Source organism: Oryctolagus cuniculus, chromosome 15 (assembly GCF_964237555.1).
Source record: "Oryctolagus cuniculus chromosome 15, mOryCun1.1, whole genome shotgun sequence".
Classification (NCBI taxonomy): Eukaryota; Metazoa; Chordata; class Mammalia; order Lagomorpha; family Leporidae; genus Oryctolagus; species Oryctolagus cuniculus.
Window position 1 is genome coordinate 35,239,466 of NC_091446.1, and position 20,370 is coordinate 35,259,835.

The following is a 20,370-nucleotide window of genomic DNA, read 5'->3' on the forward strand; positions in this document are numbered from 1 at the left end:
GTGAAAAATAATAGATGATTTTTTTTTAAATGATGATGAAATCAGATCAGACCTATTGTCATGTTTAATCCCAGTGAGAGTCAAGTTGGGAGTTGATAATTTCTTTTTTCTTTTCTTTTTTTTTTTTTTTTTTTTACAGAGGATCAGTTTAGTATACATTAAGTAAAGATTTCAACAGTTTGCACCCCCATAGAAACACAAAGTGAAATATATTGTTTGAGTACTCGTTATAGCATTAAATCTCAATACACAGCACATTAAGGACAGAGGTCCTACATGAGGAGTAAGTGCACAGTGACTCCTGTTGTTGACTTTACAAATTGACACTCCTGTCTATGGCATCAGTTGTCTCCTTATGCACCAGTCATGAGTTTCCAAGGCTTTGGAAGCCCTCTGAGTTCTCCGACTCTTATCTTGTTTAGACAAGGTCATAGTCAAAGTGGAGGTTCTCTCCTCCCTTCAGAGAAAGGTACCTCCTTCTTTGAAGACCTGTTCTTTCCACTGGGATCTCACTCGCAGAGATCTGTTGCCAGAGTGTCTTGGCTTTCCATGCCTTAAATACTCTCATGGGCTTTTCAGCCAGATCCGCATGACTTAGGGCTGATTCTGAGGCCAGAGTGCTTTTTAGGACATCTGCCATTCTATGAGTCTGCTGAGTATCTCACTTTCCATGTTGGATCACTCTCCCCTTTATTTATTCCATCGGTTAGTGTTAGCAGGTACTAGACTTGTTTATGTGCTCCCTTTGACTCTTAGTCCTTTCATTATGATCAATTGTGAACTGAAATTGATCACTTGGAACAGTGAGATGGCATTGGTACATGCCACCCTGATGGGATTGAATTGGAATCCCCTGGTATGTTTTTAACTCTACCATTTGGGGCAAGTCAGCTTGTGCATGTCCCAAATTATACATCTCTTCCCTCTCTTATTCCCACTCTTATGTTTAACAGGGATCACATTTCAGTTAACTTTTAACACTTAAGAATAACTTTATATTAATTACAGAAAAGACCAGGGAGGCACAGGCAGTCAAAGCCAAAATTAACTATTGGGATTGCATCAAATTGAGAAGTTTCTGTACTGCAAAATAAACAGTCAGGAGAGTGAAGAGACAACCGACAGAATGGGAAAAAATATTTGCAAACTATGCAACAGATAAAGGGTTAATAACCAGAATCTACAAAGAGATCAAGAAACTCCACAAAAACAAAACCAACAACCCACTTAAGAGATGGGCCAAGGACCTCAATAGACATTTTTCAAAAGAGGAAATCCAAATGGCCAACAGGCACATGAAAAAAGGTTCAAGGTCATTAGCAATCAGGGAAATGCAAATCAAAACCACAATGAGGTTTCACCTCACCCCGGTTAGAATGGCTCACATGCAGAAATCTACCAACAACAGATGCTGGAGAGGATGTGGGGAAAAAGGGACACTAACCCACTGTTGGTGGGAATGCAAACTGGTCAAGCCACTATGGAAGTCAGTCTGGAGATTCCTCAGAAACCTACTTATTGCTTTTCTTTAAACCATCCATGCATATCTTCGGTAAATTCCACTTGATCAGGACATGTAATCCACAAAGATATTTAAACTGCACCAAAATATGCAAAACAGAAAAGTTGTATTGATTATTTTTAATGTAATGTCAGCTGGCATTAAGCACATTCACTTTGTTTTGTAACTGTCACCACCATTCATGCCAGAATTATTTTATACTACAAAACAGAAACTTCATATCCATTACATAGTAATTACTTACACCCCAGTCCTTGCCAACCTATCATTCTACCTCTGTCTCCTGGAATTTGGCTATTTTAGTGACTGGCTTTTCCTACTTGGCATAGTGTTATTGTTATTATACACTGTATCTTTTTATATTATATCTAGTAACACATTTGTGATTCTGCTATCATAATTTTTATTTAAAGTCACATAGAAACAAAGCACTTATATTAAAAATTTAATAATATTAGTTTTACCATTACCTGTATAGTTACTCTTACTAGAAATATTTATCTCTTAAAAAGACTTTTACTTGTTGTCCTGTGTCCATTTATTTCAATGTGAAAGCTGAATCACCTTAATATTTCTTGCATGAAAAATTTACTGTGAAGAGATCCCTATAACATTGCTTTAATCTGGAATGTCTTAATTTCTGCTTTGCTATGGAAGGTTATATCTTTCCCAAGGAATAGGATTCTTGTTTGACACTGTTTTTGTGTCAGCACCTTAAATAGATCATTTCACCAATTTCTTTTTCTTAAAAAATATTTATTGATTGATTTGAAAGACAGAGGCACAGACAGGAGAGGAAGGAGCATAGAGAAAGAAATCCTTCATCTGTAGGTTCACTCCTAACATGGTGCAAGGCCCGAGCTGAGCCAGGCAGAAGCCAGGAGACAAGAGCTTCATCTAGGTCTCCCACGTGGGTGCAGGAGCCCAAGTACTCATGCCATCTTCCACTGCTTTCCTGGGCACATTAGCAGTGGAGCACTCACAGTGTGTGAGAACTCCATGTAATTAGACATTTAGCTCTGGCATCAGCACTACTCCTGTTCTCTCCTTCATCTGTGGGCACAGTGAACGTCTCAGGTCTGTCTTCATGACCACAGCATCTCTTCACCTCGTACCTCCTGATTCATTCCTGTACATGTCCCAGTCCATCTTGCCTCCCTTCTGGACACAGTGGTGCTGACCTCATCTTTTCTTGAGGAACCCATTGTCATTCTAGGTTTTGCTGCCATATCTGCTTTGCACGATTTTCATTTCTTAATGAATCTGCAAGTAACATTTATTCCATATCAATTTTTGACAGGAGAAGAGAATTACAGACTCTTATTTTGGGCTTATACTACATTTCATGATGCTCCTAACATACTAATAAATTTATCCGTTAAGACTGTGCTTGTGTACAATTAAGAGATAATTTCTTTTTTTATTTTTTTTAACTTTTATTTAATGAATATAAAATTCCAAAGTACATCTTATGGATTACAATGGCTTCCCCCCACCCCAATAACTTCCCTCCCACCCACAACCCTCTCCTTTCCCTCTCCCTCTCCCCTTCCATTCACATCAAGATTCATTTTCAATTCTTAATAATGGCTTAAACCACAGATTGAGTCCATTTATCTCAAATGCAAATTGTTTCAAGTTGAGCAGGCATGGCAATACTAGAATATTTTGTACATAGACTCTTATTCTATTAATTAAATCTTCCTCTCCCACGATGATGTCTGTTTTGTCTCAAAAGTGTTTTCATCACAAAGGAGAAAACAGGCTTCTATTTGCCTCCTTTTGTGAATTATTCATGACATACCTCACTGAAGCGTCTCATAATGGGATTTTTATGCAAGAACTAAGTAAGCGGGTAGTCAATGAGTTTGATGTCACCTTTTCTGTAGTCTACCATATCCAACAGCATGTCGTCTTAATATGGCACTTTCAGTTTTCCCTGTTATCTTTCTTCTTTTTTAAAAAATAATGTGAGTTATTTTGGATTTAGTGTAATAAAAATGCTGGCAAATAATTTGTTAAATTGCACCAAATCACTCTTAGGAAACCCATTTGGAGTTCACTCTGGAAAGCTTGGTAATCGCTGTGTCTGATTTGTTTGGAGCTGGGACTGAGACAACGAGCACAACGCTGAGATACTCCCTCCTGCTCCTGCTGAAGCACCCCGAGGTCGCAGGTACGACACAGTGAGCAGCAAACTGCATTCAGGAGAGAAGCTGGGGAGCCTTGGCTACTGTCCTCCCCCTGGTTTGTGCTAGAGGAGTCTCACTGCTTAAAAACTTCTGTGCCAACAACTGTACTCTGTCCAGTGTAGTGATCAGAATAAAACAGGCCAACGTGGTACAGTGCGGGAAGAGATCAGAGAGAAGTGCAGACAGCATGGCTGGAGGAAGAGCAGTAATGTTCAAGGGCTGTGCTGGATCTCATGGGAGTGATGTGTGGTAGGCACCGCATGGCATTTTCTTTTCATAACAAAAAGGCTCCATTGAGGAATAGGTATAGTCTTGCTGCTACCTTTCCTCATTCTGACAATCTAGTGCTATAAGGCAGGGAAAAGGACAAGGAAGCTTTTCTTATTGAAGCCCAACCTGAAATTCAGTGAGGCTTCCTTAGGTAATTCCAGTCTGAGTAGCTTTCTTAAAGTTTATATGCATAAGACAGTTAGAAGATGCACCCAAAATAATTGGAATAGGAGAGGTCATTAATTTGAAACATCTATCTCAGCATGAGAAATAAATCTAACCATGATATAGAAAATTGTGAATTGAAAAATGGTGTTAAATTGAATCCAAGAAGGTAATAACATCCAAACACATAGAATTTTCTCACCAGGAAACTATATGTGCTCAGAATGATGAAAAAAAATGAATGTTAATATAACCAAAATTTGTGGTCTACATATATCCTGCTAAGTGGAGTGACTGCTGCATGTGCCTGTCATGGGCATGTGTGTGATAGAGATGTAGATGAAAATTCTCATATGTCTTACGAGGAAATAATTAACTATATGTTAGAATCAGTAATAAAGAAATAGACATTTTTAAGAAACATGATTATGAATTGCAGGAATGCTCAAAATGGCTACATTTGCGAAGTAGGAGGATGATAAGAGTATCCTTCCAAATTAACACATATTCCAAAATATGCAAATACATATACACACTCTAAAAGCTAAAAGTAATATGTTTTAACACACACACACACACAAACACCGGATGTAATTCAATTAAAGCCCCATTCATTTCCAAATTTAGATTTGATTTCTGTTTTCCCTTTTGCAAAGGCAGTGTTTTCTTGATTTAATTATATTCTGAATTTTTGGGGAGAAACACTTAATTACTTCTATTTATGTCAGTTTCATGTGTGCCCTTTATATGGCCTTCTATGTATTAATATATCATAATAGTAGGTTTTAGGAGAGTGCACTGTATATTTTAATATAGTAACTCATATTTCCAGGTGTATTTCTGGGCTTGTAGCTTATAATTCTTTCCACATACCTTCATTAAGATTCATGAAAGCCTTAATTGTTATGACAACTGTGCCACTTTTCTTATTTTCCCTGTTATTTCTTACTTGCGTCTTATCAGCTAAAGTGCAGGAGGAGATTGAGCGTGTGATTGGCAGACACCGGAGCCCCTGCATGCAGGACAGGAGCCACATGCCCTACACGGATGCCGTAATACATGAGATCCAGAGATACATTGACCTCCTCCCCAATAACGTGCCCCATGCAGTTACCCGAGACATTAAATTCAGAAACTACTTTATCCCCAAGGTAATCTTGTTTCTTTTACATTGAACCTCAGTGCTCTTAAACTTCTCCCCCGCAGTGTGGTTCCAGTCCCCTGCCAACATCATGTGATTTTCTTATTCTGATGATCTTATACCCAGCACTATTCATTGTTAGTAATTTATCTGTATATTATCCTGTTATCTGGGTTAATGGCTTTTATGTGTTATTTTCCAATTCTTGTGTCTTTAACTTTTCTTAAAAAATGTATTTATTTGAAATCAGAGTGACAGAGAATGAGGGGTGACAGAGATTTTTCCATCCATTGGAAAAATTGTACCCATCCCCAAATGGGTACAACAGCTAGATCTGGTACAGGGAACACCCTGGTCTCCCATGTGGTTGGCAAGTGTCCAAGCACTTAGGCTACCTTTTGCTATCTTTTCAGGTGCATTAGCAGGAAGCTGGATTTGGAAGCTTAGGACAGCCAGGATTTGACTGACATTATGATATGGGATGCTAGGATCACAAGTGGTGACTTAAACTGCTGAGCCACTGTCAGTCGCCTCAACTTCTCATCATTGTATTATTGCACTGGCTAGGATTCCAGAATAGCATTTATCAGAATTGTTGATAGCAGAAAACCTTGATTCATCCCAGATTTTTAGGTAAGGGTGGAGTTTTAATACCTTAGTATTGAGAATGATGTTTTAATTAGATTTTAGTAGATAATATTTATAAGATTGGAAAAGCTTGCCCTTTTCTTATTTATATAAATTTTTCTCAAGAACTAATCTATAATTATACCAAATTCAAAATGTATAATTGGCTTCATTTTCCTCATCTAATACCTGTATTATAAGTAAATATCTGTATTATAATTGGATTTGAATTAAAATACATTGTTTTGGACTATAGTATTATACTCATAACAGACTTTGTTCTGTTATTACCTCCTTTAGAATTTTCAGATTTTTTTATAACAACGTAATGGTAGCCTCATAAAATTTATGTGAGAAACATTTCTCTAACATGGTTCTGTTTTATTATTTTTTTAAATTTTAATTAGTTTTTAACAGATTCAACGTGATTTGTAGATATAATTCTTAGAACATAATGATACCCCTTCCTTCCTCTATCCCTCCTTCATGGCTTTTCCTCCCTCTCTCCTTCCTTTTCCCCTTCCTTCCTTCCTTCCTTCCTTCCTTCCTTCCTTTCTTTCTTGTTTTTGAAATAACTCACTTTAAATTTACATTAAAATAAAAGGCTCAATACTTTACCAAGTAAGTTTAACTAGTGAAAAGTGAAAAGACCCTGATTCAATGGGAATAGACAATTGCTATAAAAAAATTGAACGGGGACATGACCATTTCACCCATATAGTGTAAATTTTAGAGTCATCACAGATCATAAAACTATTGTAGTATAATATTATTGCCGCACATACCTTCCCCCGCCTCCACCTCAGCCTTCCCCAATCTTCTTGTTCTGGCCACTTAATTGTACCCTTGTAATAACTAAGTTCTGGTGGAATCAGATCTGCCTTCATCCAGAAAGAATTCTTCTCTCTACTACTAGGTAGTGTGAAGGATGTAACTAACACTTCCTGCACTGATTCATAGGCCCTAAGGAGATATGAACACAGCTGCAAATTGATGGTAGGTGGTAGCTGATCTTTCTATGGTTCACATATTTCTGGAATCTTGAGAGCGATTTTCATCTTAACACCTTTACAATGGCTTCTGACACCTTTTTATTTTTTGGTATATTTTTAGGCTTTGTAGCTACTATGTTACAAGCTACTCTACTTGAATTCAGCATATATAATTGTTAAAATAAAAATTTATGTAACTAAAGTTGTATTTTCATGGGGAAAATGGATGGATAAGCACGCAATTATTAATGTCATCCTGTGGAAAAGATGGAATTTCTGACTTTAGCAGGAGGTGATATGGCTTGTCATGCTGATGACAGATTTAGTATAAGGGTTAGGATTTCAGTCCACTCTGTTTCAGCAAAGGATACAGTGAAAAAAGACTTCTGTTTCTTGCTATTAGAGGCTGAGGATAATATCATTGAGACATGTTTCTTCCTCTTTAATGAACAAAATGGAAAGCAGAGGGAGGAATGTGTTAGGGGACCTGGTGGAGTGGATTGTTGTACTGGCTGGATGATACCATTCCTCAGGCTCACCCTGTGCCTGATGTCTTTAGAGGGTTTAATGCTCCAAGGGTGTTCCAAGCCCCTCATTCCCTCTGCACAGGGCACTGTGGTGTAGAAATCTGCAACACACATGGATGAGTCTAATCTCTCACAAATCAGTGCAGTGATTTCTTCCACCATGGGCTAGGGCCACTGATCTCAGTGGAGGTAATGGTCTAGGACAGGAGTTAGCAAACATTTTTTGTAATTGCCCAGATAGCAAACATGCTCTATTTTCCATGGCGTGGGGGTTCTGTGATTGCCTTTATAGCATAGTAGTCTTTGCTAGTTTAATTACCTTTGGTAAATTCCAAGGAGTGGGATGGCTGGGTTGTATAGTAGGGTTATATTTGGATTTCGCTTTTGAAAAATGTCTATTTAGGTCCTTGGCCCATCTCTTAAGTGGGTTGTTTGTTTAGTTGTTTTGGAGTTTCTTGATCTCTTTGTAGATTCTGGTTATTAACCCTTTAAGTGTTGCATAGTTTGCAAATATTTTTCCCATTCTGTTGGTTGCATCTTCACTTTCCTGACTGTTTCTTTTGCAGTACAGAAACTTCTCAACTTGATGCAATCCCAAATGTTAATTTTGATTTTGACTGCCTGTGCTACTGGGGTGTTTTCCAAGAAGTCTTTGCCAGTACCTATATGTTTCAGGGTTTCACAAAAAAGCTGTCTGCACCTTAATGTTTATTGCAGCTCAATTCACAATAGCTAAGACCTGGAATCAACCCAAATGCCCATCAACAGTAGACTGGATAAAGAAATTATGGGACATGTACTCTGTAGAATACTATATAGCAGTACAAAAACAATGAAATCCGGTCATTTGCAACAAAATGGAGGAATCCAGAACACATCGTGCTGAGTGAAATCGCCAGTCCCAGAAGGACCAATACCATATGTTCTCTGTGATCGGTGACAACTAACCGAGCACCAAAAAGGAAACCTGGTGAAATAAAATGGACACTCTGAGAAACAGTGACTTGATCGGCCCTTGTCCTGACTGTTGATTACAACTTAATACTTTATCCCTTCAAGTATTTTTTTTTGTTCTACCTCATACTATTGGTTGAACTCTGTAATTAACACACAATTATCCTTAGGTGTTTAAATTAAACTGAAAAGTGATCCCTGTTAAATATAAGAGTGGGAATAAGAGAGGGAGGAGATGTACAATTTGGGACATGCTCAATCGGACTTGCCCCAAATGGTGGAGATAGAATTGTGCCAGGGGATTCCAATACAATCCCATCAAGGTTGCATGTACCAATGCCATCTCACTAGTCCAAGTGATCAATTTCAGTTCACAATTGATCATAATGATAGGTCTAAGAGTCAAAGGGATCATATAAACAAGACTAGTGTCAGCTAATACTAACTGATAGAATAAAAAATGGAGAGAATACTCCAACAGGGGAAGTGGGATACACAGGAGATTCATAGAATGGCAGATGTCCTAAATAGCACTCTGGCCTTGGATTCAGTCCTTAAGGCATTTGGATCTGGATGAAGAGCCAATGAGAGTATTTTAGGCATGGAAAGCCAAGACATTCTGGAAAAACAAACAAACAATCAAACAAAACAACAACAACACAACAAACCTAAATGAAAGATCTCTGCGAGTAAGTTCCCAGTAGAAAGAACAGGCCATCAAAGAAGGAAGTACCTTTCTCTGAAGGGAGGGGTGAACCTCCACTTTGACTATGACCTTGTCTAAATAAGATAGAAGTCGGCAAACTCAAAAGGCTTCCATACCTTTGGCAACTCATGACTAGAGCCTAGGGAGATTACTTATGCCATAAACAAGAGTCATTTTGTTAAGTCAACAACAGGAGTCATTGTACACTTACTCCTCTTGTAAGATCTCTGTCCTTGATGTGTTGTTCAATGTGAATTAATGCTTAACTAGTACTGAAACAGTATTTTACACTTTATGTTATGTTTGGGTGAAAGCTGTTGAAATCTTTACTTAATATATGCTAAATTGATCTTCTGTATATAAAGATAATTGAAAATGAATCTTCATGTGAATGGAATGGGAGAGGGAGCAGGAGTTGGGAGGGTTGCGGGTGGGAGGGAAGTTAAGGGGGGGAAAGCCATTGAAATCCATAAGCTGTACTTAGGAAATTTATATTTGCTAAATAAAAGTTAAAAAAAAGAATATTAGTCTTTGACAATGTGTAAATGAATGAGGATACTTCTTTCAATTTTTATAGAAACTGAAATTTATCTTGTAGTTTTCTTGCATCAAGAGTATTATTTTGCCTCTTTTCAATTTAATCAGTCTTATCACTCAGACCATAGAAAAACAGGGGAGATACTGGAATTCTGAATGTTGTTTAGTGATGACATTACTGTCCAGTAAAACTATCTGCAATAATGTGTGGTCTATTTGGGGATTTGCCTCCTTCTGAACAAAGTCTGCCTGTACAAGGTGTCAAAAATTTACCCTTACCTTCCTCTAGAAGTTTTATTGCTTTAGCTCTTATGTTTAGACAAGTTGCTCATTTCAAATTGATTCATATTTATGGTATAATGATTATGCTTCATTTTTTACTTTATAAATGTCCAATTATTTTAGTAATGTTTATTGAAAATACATTTATATCTTCATTTTTTATTTTATAAACTGTAATATATATAAATATATATGTATGTGTATATATATATATATATATATATACTTCAAAAAGTTTGTGGAAAAAGAAAGCAAAAGATAATGTACATTTTCCATGAACTTTTTGAAGACACTTGAACTTTCATCTATGACATGTTAACTTAGGACTGGTTATGACAATTCAACTTCCTAAATATCCCCCCAACAATGTTAGCTGTGATTGATAATCCTTGCCTGAAATGATAATCCTGCACTGAATTGCTCCAAAATTTTGATGTTTCTAATTTCATCATCCTGAGTTAGGATTAAACTATAGTAAAAATCTCCCTCATTCTTAAAATGAAGACAAGCAATGTGCTCTACAACGATAAATGGTCAAGGGTTCCATACTTGCTACTGCACTTGCTTTTATTAAAGAATTGGTGATTTTTAAGCAGGTCAGATGTTTATTTCTATATGTCCTGTGAAAAGTTTTCCAGACATTTCACAAACCAACCAACTTCTGTCTGAAACCACACATGTGAGATGTGTGAAAACTGAGCTGAAGGACAGCAGCATGTGGCAGTAGGAACCAGAGTCCAAGCTTGATGAGGAGAACAGTCACAGGTTTTGGCACCCACCCACTCACACACTCACATCTTCAAATGCTGTCACAGGGCATTTTAGCAAAATCACTGCCACTGCCACAAACTCATCTCTGCTCTTTACTTGGTCTGTGTGGCTGGGGATGTCACTGCTCTTCCTGGGACTTGAGCTTCCTCTTCTATTGATCAAAAGCTCAATAGAATAGTAGTCTGGATGGTGCCACGGCTCACTAGCTAATCCTCTGCATGCAGCGCTGGTACTCTGGGTTCTAGTCCTGGTTGGGGCACCGGTTCTGTCTCTGTTGCTTCTCTTCAAGTCCAGCTCTCTGCTGTGGCCCGGGAAGGCAGTGGAGGAAGGCCAAGGTCCTTGGGCCCTACACCCGCATGGGAGAGCAGGAGGAAGCACCTGGCTCCTGGCTTCAGGTCATCACAGTGCACCAATGGAAGGAAGACCTTTCTCTCTGTATCTCTCTCTCCTTGTCTAACTCTACCGGTCCAAAAAAATATTGTCCTAAATGATTTTCACTGTTTTTTTCACCCAACATAGTGACTTCATTATACTTGGATTATCTGTGTGTGTTTTATCCAGGGCACAAACATCATAACATCCCTGACATCCGTGTTACATGATGAAAAAGAATTTCCTAACCCAAAGGTATTTGACCCCGGACACTTTCTGGATGAGAGTGGCAACTTTAAGAAGAGTGACTACTTCATGCCTTTCTCAGCAGGTAATAAAATTCATTTCCACGCAACTTCAGAGGAGAAGATATCTTTTTTGATTCAAATTTTTACTCATGTAAGTTGAACAAACTTCATGTATTCCATATGTACAGCTTTAACAGCAGAATGATACTACTCACCCTACACTCTGTCCCTCTCATACTCTCACCCTCCCTCCTTCCTTGTCTGTGCTTTTAATTTTTATGATGATATACTTTCAGTTTATTTCATGTTCACAAGATTAACCCTCAACTGAGCAATGAATTTAACCAGTAGTATGTAGAAAAACCACTTTCTTCAACAGTATTGATAAGGACCATAAACAGTAATCAAATCACATAATGTGATTTCTGTTCTTATACATTACATATTTTTTGTACTTTTTGTACACTGTTAACACAAATCAGGGAAAACATATATTTGTCTCTCTGGAACTGGCTCATTTCATTAAGCATAATGGTTTCCAGTTGCATGTATTTTGCTGCAAGTGACAGGATTTCAAGCTTTGTTATTACAGGTTGAGTAGTATTCCACAGTGTACATATATTTCATTTCCTTTATCCAGTCATTAATTGATGGAAATCTGAGTTCTGCAGAGTTTCCCCTATGTTCTCTAGTAATTTTATAGTATCAGGTCATAGATTTATATTCTTGACACATTTTGAGTGGATTTTTGTATAAGGTATAAAATAGGGGTCTTGTTTCATACTTCTGCATGTGGAGATCCAATGTTCTCATGACCATTTGTTAGAGAAACTGTCTGCTCCAGGGATTGATTTTAGCTCCTTGTCAAAGATAAGTTTGTTGCAGATTCAGGGACTTATTTTTGGAGTTTCTATTCTGTTCCATTGCTCTACGCACCTGTTTTTGTTTTTTGTTTATTTGCTTGTTTTTGTTTTGCATTTAGCAAGCTGTTTTTTATTATAGCTGCCCTGTAACATTTAATATTCTTTGAAATCTGGTATTGTGATGCCTACAGCTTTGTTTTTTTTTTTTGTTGTTGTTGTTGTTGTATTGTGTTTTTTTTTTTAACTCTTATTTCGTAAATATAAATTTCCAAAGTACAGCTTATGGATTACAATGGCTTTCCCCCCCCATATTTTCTCTCCCACCCACACCCCTCCCATCTCCCACTCCCTCTCCCATTCCATTCACATCAAGATTCATTTTCAATTATCTTTATATACAGAAGATCAATGTAGTATATATTAAGTAAAGATTTCAACAGCTTGCACCCACACCGAACATAAAGTGTAAAATACTGTTTCAGTACTAGTTAAGCATTAATTCACATTGAACAACACATTAAGGATAGAGATCCTACACAAGGGGTAAGTGCACAGTGCCTCCTGTTGTTGACTTAACAAAATGACACTCTCGTTTATGGCATCAGAAATCTTCCTAGGCTCTAGTCATGAGTTGCCAAAGCTAAGGAAGCCTTTTGAGTTCGCTGACTTCTTTTTTTTTTTTTTTTTTTTGAACAGGCAGAGTGGACACAGAGAGAGAGAGACAGAGAGGAAGGTCTTCCTTTGCTGTTGGTTCACCCTTCAATGGCCACTGTGGCCAGCGTGCTGCAGCCGGCGCACCGCACTGATCCGAAGCCAGGAGCCAGCTGCTTCTCCTGGTCTCCCATGTAGGTGCAGGGCCCAAGCACTTGGGCCATCCTCCACTGCACTCCCAGGCCATAGCAGAGAGCTGCCCTGGAAGAAGGGCAACCACGACAGAATCCGGTGCCCCGACCGGGACTAGAACCCGGTGTGCCGGCGCCGCAAGGCGGAGGATTAGCCTATTGAGCCTCGGTGCCGGCCTATGCCGACTTCTATCTTATTTAGACAAGGTCATAGTCAAAGTGTAAGTTCTCTCCTCTCTTCAGAGAAAGGTACCTCCTTCTTTGATGACCCATTCTTTCTACTGGGAACTCACTTGTAGAGATCTTTTATTTAGGTTTTTTTTTTTTTTTCCAGAGTGGCTTGGATTTCCATGCAAATACTTTCATGGACTCTTCAGCCAGATCCGAGTAAGAGAGCGAGTAGATGTACAATCGGGGACATGCTCAAGCTGACTTTCCCCAAATGGTGGAGTTAGAAATGTGCCAGGGGATTCCAATACAACCCCATCAAGATTGCATGTACCAATGCCATCTCACTAGTCCATGTGATCAATTTCAGTTCACAATTGATCATAATGGTAGGTCTAAGAGTCAAAGGGATCACATAAACAAGAATAGTGTCTGCTAATAATAACTGATAGAATAAAAAATGGAGAGAATGATCCAACATGGTCAGCGGGATACACAGCAGACTCATAGAATGGCAGATGTCTTAAACAACACCCTGGCCTCAGAATCAGCCCTTAAGGCATTGTGTTTTTTTTTTTTATCACATTGTGGTTTTTTTATCACATTGTTTTAGCTATTTGGGTTCTTTCGTGTTCTCATATGAATCTCAGCATTGTTTATTCTAGATCTGAACAGAATGTCTTTTGTATTTTCATTGGGATTGCCTTGAATCTGAAAATTACTTTGGGCTGTGTGGACATCTTGATAATATTACTTCCTACAATAAATGAACATGGGAGAGGTTTCCATGTTTTTGTGCTGTCTATTTTTTTCTTTTGTTATACAATTTTAATTGTCAATTTCTTACGCATCTTTGGTTAAATTTATTCCAAGATACGTAGCTATTTCTGTATTTTGTATTTTTTGTAGCTATTGTGAATAGGACTGATATTATAAGGTCTTTCTCAACTGTGGCCTTGTCTGTGTCCAAATATTAGATTTACATATGTTAATATTATACCATGCAACTTTACCAAACTCTCTTATGAGTTCTAATAGTCTCCTAGTGGAGTCTCTTGGTTCCCCTATATATGTAATCATGACATCTGCAAACAGGGATAATATGAGTTCCTGGTTTCAAATTTTAATCTGTTTGATTTCTTTTTCTTGCTCAATAGCTCCAAAATTTCCAGAACTATATTGAATAGAAATGGTCAAAGTGCCGCCTCCTTGTCTGGTTCCATATCTTAATCAAAATGCATCCAACTTTGCCCCATTCATATACTGCTGACTGTGGGTTTTTATCATATATTTCCTTATTATGTTACAGAATGTTCCTTCTAATCCTAATTTGCTTATGGTTTTTATCATGAAGGGTGTTTTATTTTATCTAATGCTTTCTCTACATTTATTGATATAATCATATGGTTTTTACTCTTCAAATTGTTAATGTGATGCATCACATTTATTGATGTTGAACCATGCCTGCATACCATGGATAAATCTCTTTTGGTTCATGCCTTTCCAATTTCTTGATGTAGGCACTAATTGCTATAAACTTCCCTCTAAATACTGTTTTTGCTGTATTCCATAAGTTTTGATATTGTGTTGTCATCTTCATTCATTTCCAGGAATTGTTTGTTTTTCTTTTTGATTTCTTCTGTGACCTGTTGTTCATTCAGGAGGGTGCTGTTCAGTCTCTACGTGTTTGAATATTCTCTAGAGTTTAAGTTGTTAATTTCCAGCTTCATTCTGTTATGATCAGAAAAGATACATGGTTTGATTTCAATTGTTTTGAATTTTCAGAGATGTGCTTTTTGGTCTATCATATTGTCTATCCTAGATAAAGCTCCAGGCACTGATAAAAAAAAATCTGTATTCTGGAGCTATGAGATTAAATATTCCATAGATATCATTTAGGTCTAGTTGTCCCACAGTGTAGATTAACTCTGTTGTTTCTTTGTTGATTTTTTTGTCTACTCAATCCATCCATTGACAAATGCAGAGTGTTAAAGTCTGCCATTAGTACTGGAGTCTACATCTCCTGTTAGTTCCATTAACAATTTTGAAAGAGTTATTTATGTAGTCAAAAGGCAGAGTTACAGAGAGAGGGAGACACAAAGAGATAGAGAGAGCCAGAGAGAAATCTTCCATCTGCTGACTCACTCCTCAAATGGCTGTGATGACAAGAGCTGGGCCAGTCCTAAGTCAGGAGCCAGGAGCTTCTTCTGGGTGCAGGGACCCAAGGACTTGGACCATACTCTACTGTTTCAAAAAGTGCATTAGCAATTGGGTGGATCAGAGTAGAGCAGCCAAGCCTGCAACCAGAGTCCATATGGTATGCTGGCACTGCAGGCAGCAGCTTAACTTGCTATGCCACAGTGCCAGACCCCATTCGTTTGAAATAGTCAGGTACTCTGGCATTGCATGCATATGCATTTACTACAGTCACATCTCCATGTCGAATTGATCCCTCATTACAAAATGCCCTTCTTTGTCTCTTTTAACACTGTTTGTGTTAAAGTCTATTTTGTCTATTAGGAAGGACACTTCTGCTCTTTTTTGCTTTCCATTAACAGTGGTTAACTTTTTTCATCCTTTTATTTTCAGTCTTGGTGTATCATTGTTGGTGAGGTGTGTTTCTTGCAGGCAGCTAATGGATGGGTCTTGTTTTTAAGTCCATTCAGCCAGTCTGAGTCTTTTAATTGGAGAATTTAGGCAATTTACATTCAACATTAATATTGATAAGTAATGCATTGGCCCTGCTATTTTCCAATAAATATTCCTTGTTTGTTTGGATGTCCTTTGCACTTTTACTGGGAGATTTTCTGCCTTCATGTTCTTTCATAATGATGACTATTTTTCTCTGTTTCTGTGTGTAAGGCTGGATGAGTGATGACAAAGTTTTTGATTTTTTTCTGTTATGGAAGGTCTTTATTTCACCGTCATTTATAAAGGAGAGATATGAAGGGCACAGTATTCTGTGCTGACAGTTTCTTTTCTTTTGGACTTGAACTAAGTCTCTCCATTTTCTCCTACCCTGTGGGGTTTCTGAAGAGACACTGACTGGCAGTTTAATTGGAGATCCTCTCCTCTGAAGGAAATCTGGCATTTCCCTCATGCAGATTTTAGACATTTTAGAATATTTCCTTTATGCTTTGCTTTTGAAAGCTTAAGCAAAATGTGTCATAGAGAAGATCCTTTTCTGATTATGTTTGTTAGGAGTTCTATGTGCTTCATGTACTAAGGATGTCCCGATCTTTCTCCAAATTAGTAAAGTTTTCTGCTATTATTTCACTGAATATGCTGTCTAATCCATTGTTTCTTTCCACACCTCTAGGAACTCCAAGACACACAAGTTAGGTAATTTGAGAGTATCTCATAAATCTCAAACACTATTTTTAGTTTTTCTCATTGTTGTTTCTTTTTCACCTCCTTCTTTTCCTCCTCTTCCTCCTCTTCTTCTTTTTGGTCAGACTAGATATTTCCAAAGATTTGTCTTCAAGCTCAGAAATTCTTCCATCGGCCTCACTAAATCATTGATTAAAGTTTTCCAGTGTGTTTTTTTATTTGACATGTTGAATTCCTGATCTGATTTTTCAGCTTGATTTTTCCTCAATAACTTTATTCTCAGGCAAAATTTTTCATCCATGCCTTGTATGGATTTCTTCATCTCACTAGCTTCTCATTGTGTTTGAGTAACCTTATGATCCTGCTTTTGAATTTCTTTTCAATAATTTAATCAATCTCTTCATCTTCACATTCTAATACTGAAGTGTTGCTGTGTTTCTTTGGGGGAGTTATTTTTTCTTCCTTGTTCATGTTTCTCATATTTCTACATTCAATTTTAGGCATTTTTGAAACACTTGTTGTTTTTCTCCTCTGAGAAAAGGTAGAGTGAAAGAGAGGTAGAGATAGATGGAAGATACGTAGAGATTTCCCTTTAACAGTTCCCTTCACCAATGACCACAAAAGCCAGGAAAGCCTGGGTCAGGCAAAATCCATGGGACAGATACTGCATCTGAGGCTCCCATGTGTGTGGCAGAAGACCAGGCACTTGAATCATTTTGTGCTGCATTTATAGGTATATTATTGGGAAACTGGATTGGTTGTGGAGCAGCCAAGACTCAAACCAACTTACATATGTGATGCCAGCATCTCAGGTGGTGGGTTAACATGCAGTGCCACAATGCCTTCCCCAAGAACTTGATAGCTATTTGGTATCAGCTGGAACTACATACTTCCTCCACTGGAGCTGATGTATTTCCTCTTTGTACACAATCAGGAACACCACTCCCAATGTCCATGAACTTTCCCTGCTCACAATACATCCTCACTATTGACAAGGTTACTGGGGCTCTGGATTGTTAACACATTTCTTCCACACTGAGAAATCTAATTTATAGGTCGAGTGATTTCTTCCTCTAGATGCATACTGGTTGCACCTAAGAGTTCTTCCTAGAAGCTAAAACTGGTTAAGAATTTCCTCACACACCATGATAGATATTTAACTCCACAATAGAAATTCTTCTATGTGGTGCCCTTCATGTGCAGTGTCATGCATAGAGATAAAAGTAAAAGCAAGCCTAGAACATACTCAAAGATCTCACAGCCAATTGCAACAAGCTGAGTAAAGATAAACGGAATGCGTTATTTTTAATGCTGTGAGAGAAGGATGCATAGTCTGCAGAGGGTAGATAGGAAGTATGTGGAGAGAAGATATCTGGTTCTGGCTCTCTCAGACCCAACTGTGAGGCATGGATTGGAGTACCCAACAATCTAATAGTAAAAGTGAAATTTCATCTGCCCCAAAAGAAACAGACATAATGGACAGAAGAGAATGGCAGCACAGTATTAAGGAGAAGGAATGAAAGAATCAGAATTGTCACTCTAGCTGAAGGATGTTAGAACATCTGCTAAATAACCATTGATTTGTGGAACCAGTGGAAATTCATCAGGATACTCTGAGATGATTCCAGAGCACCCTTCTAGTTTTCCAGTAATTGTCGCATGTCTTGGATGTTGGATGTATGCATCTTCAATATATGTGTTTCCTTGGCCAAGGACTCACTTTCCTTTATTCTTATGACTGTTGAGGTCTACTTTGTATATGTCATGGTAGATACCATGTTGGCAGGATACACTTTTTCAAGACTCACATGTCAGGCCAAATCAAAATGTGACGAATCATGGTTCCTGGTGATACATACTTTAATGAAATTAACAATATTAAGTTATGAGTCCACATAGAGAGCACAAATTTTTATCTTTAGTCATTTAAATTGTGCAAAGTACAAAGGGAACCTGACTTTGATCCTGAATGTGATAAAAGAATTTTTTTTTTAATTTGAAAGAGCAGTATGATGCAAAACTTGAAACTTGATTGTGCTTTGGAGATTGTTGAAGAATGTACATAGCTAGAACTAAAAAAGATAGTGGGAAGGAAAGATAATGGAACATCAGATCGAGAATAGGAAAGCAAATGATGTAGTTGTCTCTAAAGAAAACTACATGGGGGTGGGGGTGGCTATCGCTATGGCACAGTGGGTTAACATCCTTGCTTGAGGTGCAGGCATACCACGTGTGTGCTGGTTCTGGACCTTGCTGTCCTACTTCTGATCCAGCTCTCTATATGGCCTGGGAAAGCAGTAGAAGATGGTTCAAGTGCTTGGGTCCCTGCATTCATGTGGGAGACCCAGAAGAAGCTCCTGGCTCCTGGCTTGTGATCGTACAGTTCCAGCCATTTCGGCCAATTGGGGAATGAAATATCAGATGGGAGACCTGTCTGTCTCTCACACACACACATATCCTCTCCTTCTTTTTTTGACAGGCAGAGTTAGACAGTGAGAGAGAGAGAACGAGAAAAAGATCTTCCTTCCTAAGGTTCAACCCCAAATGGTTGCTACGGCTGGCGCGCTGCGCCAATCTGAAGCCAGTAGCCAGAAGCCAGGTGTTTCCTCCTGGTCTCCCATGCGATTGCAGGGCCCAAGCACTTGGGCCATCCGCCACTGCCTTCCTGGGCCGCAGCAGAGAATTAGACTGTAAGAGGAGCAATCAGGACAGAATCCGGTGCCCCAACCTGGACTAGAACCCGGAGTACTGGTGCTTCAGGCAGAGGATTAGCCTAGTAAGCCACAGAGCCGGACTCTCTGTGTAACTCTGACTTTCAAATAAGTGAAAAGAATCTTTTAAAAAAAAAACTACATGGAACAGTTATAACGTGGTACTAATCAATGAAGTTGTTCTCATGGAGATGCTGCTTAATAAATATTTGTTAATGGAAATAGTTGTTAAGATCACATGTCAGTTGTGTAGCCAGTGTGTCTAACTTCTGTTCATCTTTCTGGACAATCAGTTTTCGTTCATCTACCCATCCATCCATTACTGTACATTCTCTTTGTACAGTTAAAAATACTGTATTTGTTACATTCACAGTTACACACTGGAAGTGATTACCCTCTCTGTTATTTTCAGGAAAACGGATCTGTGTGGGAGAGGCCCTGACTCGCATGGAGCTGTTTTTGTTCCTGACCTCCATTTTGCAGAACTTTAAACTGCAATCTCTGGTTGAGCCAAAGGACCTGGACATCACTGCAGTTGTCAATGGATTTGTTTCTGTGCCACCTTCGTTCCAGCTTTGCTTCATTCCTGTTTGAAAAGGAGCAGACTGGCTTCTACTGTGCCATCATTTCAAAGGCATTGCCCATCACCTTACTGCATTTGAGACATCTTCTTTAACTTTTCTCACATCTTACTATTCCCTTAAGATCTAGTGAAAACCTAACTTCTGTGGGTGATCCCCTGAGACTGCCTGCCCTGACCATGCAGGAGGTAGAGAGGACATGGTAGTGCCATGCCTCCTGGGAGGGACTCCACAGCCTGGCTGCTGGCAGGTGGTGGGAGCCCCAGGCACATTATCCTCCACTCCTGCCAGTCAGGTAAACTGCTCCCAGGTTGGTCCAAGCCCATCAGGAAAGCTACTGTAGCCTATGTGACCTTCAAGATGATTGGAGAAGCACAGTGGTGCCAATATGGCCTCTATCTTATAGAATTAGTGCTGCCCTTAACTGGTTACACCCCTTCTGCCTGCCCTTTAGAAAGTGTGCATGCTCACTAATAAAGTGGATGTCTTTACCGAAATTTGTCTCAAGTGCTTTTTGTCGCAGAGCGCCATCTCCCCATCCATGCCGACAGCATACAGGCCTTGTGAGA

General features: G+C 38.6%; 1 pseudogene; it reads left to right on the forward strand.

Moving 5' to 3' along the window:
* The window catches only part of LOC100348929 (cytochrome P450 2C5-like), a 38,030-nt pseudogene extending 17,942 nt beyond the window's left edge, over nucleotides 1–20,088 (forward strand).
* Nucleotides 20,089–20,370: the final 282 nt, after the last annotated feature.